Source organism: Panthera leo, chromosome B2 (genome assembly GCF_018350215.1).
Source record: "Panthera leo isolate Ple1 chromosome B2, P.leo_Ple1_pat1.1, whole genome shotgun sequence".
In the NCBI taxonomy this organism is placed as follows: Eukaryota; Metazoa; Chordata; class Mammalia; order Carnivora; family Felidae; genus Panthera; species Panthera leo.
Genome location: NC_056683.1, coordinates 120268306 through 120277900, shown reverse-complemented (window position 1 = coordinate 120277900; position 9595 = coordinate 120268306). Strand labels below are relative to the sequence as shown.

Here is a 9595-nt window from a genome sequence, read left to right as displayed (position 1 = left end):
TCTTGCCCATTAGCAGTTAATTCTCACTCCTGTCCCCAGCCCTAGGCAATCATTGAACTTCTTTCTGTGCCTATAAATTTGCCTTTTCTAGACACATTAGATAAATGATAAATCATATAAATCATAGAATATATGATCTTTTGCATTTTCCTTCTTTTACTTAGCATCATGTTTTGTTTTGTTTTGTTTGCTTTGTTTTTGGAGAGAGAGCAAGAACATGAGCAGTGAGGGGGCAGAGAAAGAGAGAGAGAGAGAGAGAGAGAGAGAGAGAGAGAATCTTAAGCAGTGTCCATGCTCATCACAGAACCTGACATGGGGCTTGATCCCACGATCCTGGGATCCTGACCTGAGCTGAAATCAAGAGTTGGAAGCTCAACCGACTGAGCCACCCAGGCACCCCTAGAATAATGCTGATCCATATTATAGCATATAGTAGTATTTTGTTCTTTTTAGTTGGTGAATGATAGTCCTGCATTTTGATTTTTTAACCAGGGGTTTGGCATACTGTGGAAACACGGAACCGACTAAAGGACAGAACTTGACTTTACTGTTAACAACTGTATGCCAAGTGTTGTAGAGAGAAACAATGAGATAAGTACTTTCCCTTCACTTTTGAGAACTGGAGTGGAACACGATGACTAGTTTCTCATCATTTCTACTTAGACCTCTTCTGGAAGTAACACTGCAGTTTGTTCTGGGGAGGTTGTAATAGAGTTAGCAGCTTTTTAAATATAGATCAGTTACTCCTGAGAGAGAAGCTATGTTCCTACCGTGACCTCTTTATACAGACACTGGCTGGGACATAGTCTCTCACCTCTAGTCTCCCAGGTTACATTAGATATGAAGAAAGAGGCAACAAATCAGTAACAATGTAAAATAGAAGACAAAGGCTTAAAATCATATAGCAGGGAAAATGATATGAGCTACAGTTACGCTCAACATTATGGATTAATCGCAGGAACAAAATATTGAATGAAAATTTCAAAGCCACGGAGATTCACTGTCACCATTTATATATAATTAATACAAATAATATACATAATATTATATAATAATTAAATTATTATATATTATAAATAATATAAGTAATAAATACTTATATATAAATTATATAAAGAAATACTTATAATTCTATATAAATAATTATTTAATTATAAAATTATATATAAATTATATATAATTGTATCTCATGAAACTATTTGGAAACACAAAACTCAGAAGAGTGATTTTATCTAAGGGTAGTAGAAGAGGGAGGCACAAAAGTGGATTCACTTGTGCATTAAATGGATTTTGGGTGTTTGTCTTCATGTGTCTGGTGAGGATCTGCTTCCTGGTTATGTCTTTTCCCTGTGTCCTCCCCTGGCTAAAAGGGCTAAAGGTCATTATTATAAGTGCAACTACTCCCATGCATGAGGGTTCTGCCCTCATGACCTAGTCTTCACCCAAAAACCTCACCTCTAATACCATGACTTTGGGGTTTAGCTTTCAACGGATGAATCCGGGGAGGGGGAACAAGCGTTAGGTCTATAATAATGGCTTTTATTGCTGTGTTTCAGAACTTACATATGGATTGCATATATCTCTTTTGTGTGGATTAAATATTATATAATTATATCACTGTGGGATATCAACCATGAAACAAGCTTGATACAATCCATATGTTGTATAAAGTCATTAACCTATCATGTCTTCTCAGATGATGTGGAAATGTTTTTATTTCTAATAAAGCCATTCTTTGATAGTATTAAATATTTCAAATGTTGACATTCAAAAGAAAATCTGCTATCCACTCTCCAGGAGTATGTCAGGACGGACTACCTGTTGAAAGTGGTAACTTTGGTGAGGCCAAACAATTTTTTACAGACTGAGTATCTTTGGGGTTCATTGCCCTTGGGATTGATTATCCAGTTCTCTTTCTCATTCACCTTGTGGGACTTTTCACTACTCATTAAACACCTCCATTAGAGAGGAGGGAAAGGAAAGGAGAGGGGGTGAAATTCAAAACGCCCTATGTTATTTCAGTGTTGGTTAGCAAGCTGTGCTGGTAAGAGCTATAGGACAGGCACTGAAATTAATGGCTATGCTCAATATTGTTGGTTATCTGTGAAATTCACTTTAAGGTGTCCTTTCTTACATTTTTTAGATAGAGTTCCAATCAAAAATGGGCCTTTTGGATGGGTTCTGCATCACGTGACAGAAAGCCCATCGTGATATAAGCAAAGGGAAATTTATTGGCTCTTGCGGGTGAAAAGTCCAAGGATGTGGTTGGGTCCGTACATCTAGGTTTGGCACTTAAATCCATCACTAGAACACGGCCCACATTTCTCCCCTGCCTTCTGCTGGGTTGACTTCTTTATCAGGCTCCAAATGGAATCAGCATCACTGCCTGAGAGTTTGAACATCCTTGCTCCCATGTGTAACCTTAGTGGAAAAGGGGAGAATGCTCTTTTCCCACAACTCGGGTAAAGGCTCAAGGTGACTCAATGGCTCTGACAGGCTCACTGAACACCACACAGACTTATCGCTGAAAAAGTCCGTGGTTACCTGCTCTTTTTAGTTTTCCCTCAGGCACAGATAAAAATCTGTGATCATATCTGTGATCTTGACTTTCACTTCTTATCCTCATAATCAGGATTTTTTCTTTACCAATATTCTGAACTTGCTCTTTTAAGGCCACTGTCAATTCTGATGATGAAAACAATCGTCTCTTCCTGGTTTTCATCCTCTTTGGTTTTTTCATATAGCGTTGGTTGCTGGATTGTTATTGGTTTATTATAAAAATTATAGTACGCAAGTAATGCATAGGTATGGTTCAAATAAAGCAGAAGTGTCTTAATCAAAAAACAAAAGTCACACATTATACTTCTTCCAGTGCCCTCTTTTCCAATGTGGTGGTCACCAAGTACTGAAAATTTACCAATTACTGTATCTATCTATCTATCTATCTATCTATCATCTATCATCTTTTCATCAATAGAAATACAGGCATACTTTGCTTTATTGCACTTTGAAGATACTGGGTTTTTTATTTTTTGTTGTTTGTTTTTTGTTTTTTACAAATTGAGTTTGTGTCAACCTCGCAGGAAGCAAGTCAATCAGCACCATTTTTCCAATTACATTTGCTCACTTTCTGTCTCTGAGTCACATTTTGGCAATTCTAATATTTCAAACTCTTCATGTTGATCTGTGATCAGTGATCTTTGATGTTGCAATGATCTTTGATCTCTTGTAATTGAGTTGGGGGTGCCCTGAACCACACCCATACAAAGGAGTGAACTTACTTGAGAAATGTGTGTGCTCTGCCTGCTCTACTGACCATCTATTCCCCTGTCTGTCTGTCTCTCTTCCTCTTTTTCTCTCTCTCCTGTCCAGTTCCCCTATTCCTTGAGATGCAACAATATTGAAATTGGGCCAGTTAATAACTCTACCATAGCTTTTAATTGTTTAAGCAAAGAGTCACAGGTCTCTCACTTTAAATCAAAAGCTAGAAAAGATTACGCTTAGTAAGGAAAGAACATGGAAAGCTGAGATAGGCCAAAAGGTAGGCTTCTTGCACTAAACACTCAAATTGTGACTACAAAGGGAAAGTTCTTGAAGGAAATTAAAAGTGCTACTCCAGTGAACACACTAATGATAAGAAAGTGTAATAGCTTATTGCTGATAAAGAGAAACTTTTAGTGGTCTGGATAGAAGATCAAACCAGCCACAGCATCCATTCAGCCAAAGGCTAATCCAGAGCAAGACCCTAACTCTCTTCACTTCTGTGAAGGCTGAGAGGGGTGAGGAAGCTGGAGAAGAAAAGTGCGAGGGACACCTGGACGACTCAGCCAGCTAAGCATCAGGCTCTTGATTTCGGCTCAGGTCACGATCTCAAGGTTCAATGGGATTGAGCCCTGCATCTGGCTCTGTGCTAGAGGTTGCTTGGAGTTCGCCCTCTCCCTCTCTCTCTCTGCCCCTCCTCAGTTCACACACCCTCTCTCTCTCTCTCAATGTAAATAAACAAACATTGGTTGGTTCATGAGGTTTATGGAAAAAAGCCATCTCCAGAGCATAAAAGTGCAGGGTGAAGCAGCAGGTAGTGATGTAGAAGCTGCATCAAGTTATCCAGAAGATCTGCTAAGACAATTAGTGAAGGTAGCTACACTAAACAGATTTAAAAAAAATTTATGTTTATTTATTTTTGAGAGAGACAGAGACAGAATGCGAGTGGGTTAGGGGAAGAGAGAGAGAAAGAGGGAGACACAGAATCCAAAGTGGGCTCCAGGCTCTGAGCTGTCATCAGAGAGCCCGATGCAGGGCTCGAACTCATGAGCTGTGAGATCGTGACCTGAGCCGAAGTCGGATGCACAACAGATTCAGCCACCCAGGCGCCCCTAAACAGATTTTTAATATAGGCAAACAGCCTTCTAGTGAAAGAAGATGCCATCTAAGACTTTCATAGCTAAAGAGGAGAAGTCAATAACTTGTCTTTGCCTGGCTTCAAACCTCAAAAGACAAGCTGGCTTTCTTGTTAGAGGTGAAAGTACTCTGCCTATATTTTATAAATGGAACAATAGAGTCTGGATGATAGCACATCTGTCTTAAATACAATTTACTGAATATTTTAAGCCCACTGTTGAGCTCAGAAGAAAAAAAAAGATTCCTTTCAAAATATTACTGCTCATTAACAGTACTCTGGGTCATCCAAGAAGTCTGATGGAGATGTACAATGAGATTAATGTTTAATGTCTGCTACTACATCTTTTTTGCAGCCCATGGATCAAGAAGTCATTTTGACTTTCAAGTCTTATTACATAAGAAATACACTTTGTAAGGCCTTAGACAGTGATTCCTCTGATGGAACTGGGAAAAGTACATTAAAAACCCTCTGGAAAGAATTCACCATTCTAGGTGCCATTAAGACCATTTGTGATTTATGGAAAGGGTCACAATATCCACATTAAGAGGAGTTTAGGAGAAGTTGGTTCCAACCTTTATGGATGACTTTAAGGGGTCAAGACTTCAGTGGAGGAAGTAACTGCAGATATGGTGGCAACAGCAGGAGAACTAGAATTAGAAGTGGAACCAAAAGATGGGACTGAATTGCTGTAATCTCATGATCAAACTTGAATGGATGAGGAGTTGCTTCTTATGGATGAGCAAAGAAAGTGGTTTCTTGAGATGGAATCTACTCCCGGTGAAGATGCCGGGAGGACCGTTGAAATGACAACAAAGGCTTTAGGATACTACATACGCTTAGTTGATAAAACAGCAAAGGTCGGGCTTGAGAGGATTGACTCCAATTTTGAAAGAAGTTCTACTGTGGGTAAAATCAAACAGCATCGCATGCTATAGAGAAAATGTTCACGAAAGGAAGAGTCAATCAATACAGCAAACTTCACTGTTGTCTCGTAACAAACTGCCACAGCCACCTCAGCCTTCAGCAACCACCACCCTGATCCGTCAGCAGCCATCAACATCGAGGCAAGACCCTCCACCAGCAGAAAGACTGACCCGCTGAAAGCTCAAATGATGGTCAGCATTTTTCAGCAATGAAATATTTTTAATTAAGTTAAATATATAATTTTAAATAATTTTATTTATTTATGTATTATTATTTTTTTAATGTTTTTTTTTTTTTTGAGAGAGAGACAGAGCGCAAGCAGGGGAGGGGCAGAGAGAGAGAGAGGGAGACACAGAATCCGAAGCAGGCTCCAGGCTCTGAGCCGTCAGCACAGAGCCCCACACGGGGCTCGAACTCATAAACCGTGAGATCACGACCTGAAGTGAAGTCGGACGCTCCACCGACTGAGCCACCCAGTCGCCCCTTAATTTTGAATAATTTTAATAAGATATTTTAATTGTTTCTTTAGACCTTATGCTATTGCACACTTAATAGACTATATTTTAGTGTAAATATCCCTTTTATATGCACTGGGAAACCAAAAAATAAATTTGACTCACTTTATTGTAACACGCACTTCATTGCAGCGGTCTGGAACCAAACCTTCAATATCTCCGAGGTATGCATGTGTATAGATATGCGCATGAATATATATTATGAATATATGAATATACATTATGTTACGCTTATTTTCTTCTTACATATTTTGGATAATATATATATATATATAATTTTTTTGATGTTTATTTATTTTTGACAGAGAGAGAGAGACAGAGCATGAGTGGGGGAGGGGCAGAGAGAGAGAGGGAGACAGAGAATCTGAAGCAGGCTCCAGGCTCTGAGCACAGAGCCCGATGCGGGGCTCGAACTCACAGACTGCGAGATCATGACCTGAGCTGACTGATGTCGGATGCTCAACCGACTGAGCCACCCAGGTGCCCCTAATATATATACATATATGTATATATGTATATATTCTCTTTCTCTTTCTTTATAGATAGATATATATACAGTATCTCTCAATCCATCTATCTCTGGAATTTACTTGTAAATTTAACGGTATGAATTAGAAATCTTTCCATGATGACAAGCATAGATAGATCTACTTCATTCCAATGGTTGTGTAATGCTCTCTATAGTATTAATGAACCATAATTTAATCATTGCTGATTGATGGGCATTTACCCTATTGACCTTTTGTTGGTGTTATTTCAAACACCACCACATCATTCTCTCTCTCTCTCTCTCTCTCTCTCTCTCTCTATATATATATATATATATATTTAAATTTTTCTCTTGGCTTGGATACTGTGTGCCTACACACTCTATATTGCCTTCACGATATCTTTGATCACCTCTTTTATTTTCGTTGTGTCTTCTTACACAAATCACCTAAATGTGGGCTCTCCCTAAGGTTCTGTGGCTGCTTGTCTCATTTCTTCCTGTACATTTAATGATCATATCCATTTTCAAGTCTTTAATTAGCATTTCCATACATATAGTTCTCCAATTACGTCTTGTGCTCCATTTAATTCTTAAAGGGCTAGCTATGAATTTTCATATGCCCCTGGTCATTTCCATATGAATATGTCTCACAGGCAGCACGTCCGTAACTAGATTCTTTACATTCTCCCTTAAACTAATTTCTCTGCCAACATTGATTATGATTGGTTATTGATGAGAAGGAAGAAATGGCGTTACAATGAAGCAAAATTTCCAGAGGCTCCCAGCCAGATTAAACCAGCCCGGGCCTAAGTCATGCAGAAGAATGAAAATAAATTTGGTTTTATAATGATGATAAGGCAAAACCATAAAAATAACTCTTAAAAACAAGCATCAAAGTGAGAAAATAGCCAGTGTTGTGAGGTATCACAAATTATCTGCCAAAGACTTGTATTCTTTAAAAACTTATGGTGATTGGGATGCCCCTGGGTGGCTCAGACAGTTAAGCGTCCTAATTTGGCTCAGGTCATGATCTCGCGGTTCGAGCCCCGCATCAGGCTCTGTGCTGACAGCTCAGAGCCTGGAGCCTGCTTCAGATTCTGTGTCTCCCTCTCTCTGTCCTTCTCCTGCTCTTACTCTGTCTCTCTTTCTCTCAAAAATGAATAAACATTAAAAAAAAGAATATTAAGAAATTATGGTGATCAGAATCCAACCATCAAAAGGCACCCAATTAGATCATCTTTGGTTAGGGTTCAAATCATCTTAAATGGTAGGAACAGGCACTGTGTTCCATACAGCTGGTCAATAATCCAGATTCAGCTTAGTTTGTCTAACAACATAGTCTTTCTTCTCTGAGTTTTGTAATAATGTAAGAAGGGCTGATACTCATCTGTTACGAACAGCAGTGATTACACCAAAGGTTAAAATTGACATACTTCCATTCAGGTGGGTAAATGTTCCAATTTTGTGATGTACCTCCTCAAGCCTCCTTTGCTCTTCTGCTGATCTCTCCTGATTTAGCTACTGAGCAGTTTATGCCTGGGGTAACAGGAGGGGTAGGAAGAAGGGGGAGTTTAGGAGCTTGCTCGAGTAATACAAGCATCCAGTTTTGATTTACAAATGACATTAGTTGTCAAAAAGTTTGAATATTGTCTGTCTAGAACCTGGAAAATTATCTTGAAAACGAGAATAGGGGCGCCTGGGTGGCTCAGTCGGTTGAACATCTGACTTCAGCTCAGGTCATGATCTTGTGGTTCATAGGTTCAAGCCCCATGTCGGGCTCTGTGCTGACAGCTCAGAGCCTGGAGCCTGCTTTGGATTCTGTCTCCCTCTCTCTCTGCCCCTCCCCTGCTTGTACTCTCTCTCTCTCTCAAAAATAAATAAAACATTAAAAGAAAAAAAGAAAACAAGAATAAAGATAGAGATAATGAAGAAACAAATTTAAATTCAAGGTATGAGTACTTTTTAATCCATTTAAGTAGGAAGTTGTAATAATTATTGTGATCATTTGTGTGAACTGTTTGAAGCATTTAAATATATCCAATGTATTATTTGGGATTTCGATTCAATGTGAGAATTTTGATTAAGTTAATTTGAAATCATTACTGAAATGCTTGAAAATTTTTTTGTTACATCATTGGCTTTCATTGGTTGTATAATAATGTTTGTCTTAATAAAAGAATGTAATTAATAAACTCAGGAAACTGACTAATATGCAAAGTACAAACAACAGGGATTGTTCCTGTCCAAGCAGGACTCTCCTTAAATATAAAAAATAATGCTGTAAATGTGCACAACGACCCATGCCTGCTGTCCATCCGCAGGTTCCTTTTTCCATTTGGCAAATGTTGATTTCCACGTGTCAAGTAACAGACAATGGCCTGTCGACTTTATCACTCACCTGCCTCTTGTGCATTTTCATCTCCCTCTGACTCATCGGGTTGGAATTCTAGATGCTTAGCCACAGCACAGGGTTTGGGACAGTGGACTGCGCTTGCAAATTGCAAATCGGCGGGTGCCAAGGTTAGATGGCCTTTTTTTTCCTCCTTTCATGTCACACAGGTTTTGCACACATTTTATTTTATTTTATTTCTTTCAATATAAAAAGCTTCACGAATTTGCGTGTCACATTTGCACTGGGGCCATGCTAATCATCTCTGTGCTGTGCCAATTTTAATATATGTGCTGCTGAAGTGAGCGCAGTTTTTTTTAATGTTTATTTATTTTTGAGAGAGAGAGACAGAATGTGAGTGGGGGAAGGGCAGAGAGAGAGGGACACACAGCATCCAAAGCAGTCTCCAGGGTCTGAGCTGTCAGCACAGAGCCTGATGCGGGACTTGAACTCACAGACTGTGAGATCATGACCTGAGCTGAAGTTGGACACTTAACCAACTGAGCCACCCAGATGCCCCAGCACTATTTTATTATTATTTTTTTTTTTTTACTAAGCTCTATGCCCAATGTGGGGCTTGAACTCATGACACGATCAAGAGTCATGTGCTCTACTGAGTCAGCTAGGCACTCCTCACACGTGTTTTGAATTCAGACATTTCTCTGACAAACTATTTTATAGATTTAAATGTGTGTTTCAAGGGGAGCCTGGGTGGCTCAATCGGTTGAGCATCTGGCTTCGGCTCAGGTCATGATCTCGTGGTTTGTGAGTTCGAGCCCCACGACGGGTTTTGTGTTGACAGCTCAGAGCCTGGAGCCTGTTTCAGATTCTGTGTCTCCCTCTCTCTCTGCCCCTCCCGTGCTCACACTCTAGCTCTC

The 9595-nt window shown here is 39.4% G+C and overlaps 1 non-coding gene across 1 annotated transcript; it reads right to left on the bottom strand.

Annotated features, from left to right (window-relative positions):
- Positions 1-8919: 8919 nt before the first annotated feature.
- Positions 8920-9026, bottom strand: LOC122220821. Its single transcript, XR_006203001.1, has one exon. It is a non-coding gene; the product is annotated as a U6 spliceosomal RNA (small nuclear RNA).
- Between the last annotated feature and the right edge of the window lie 569 nt (positions 9027-9595).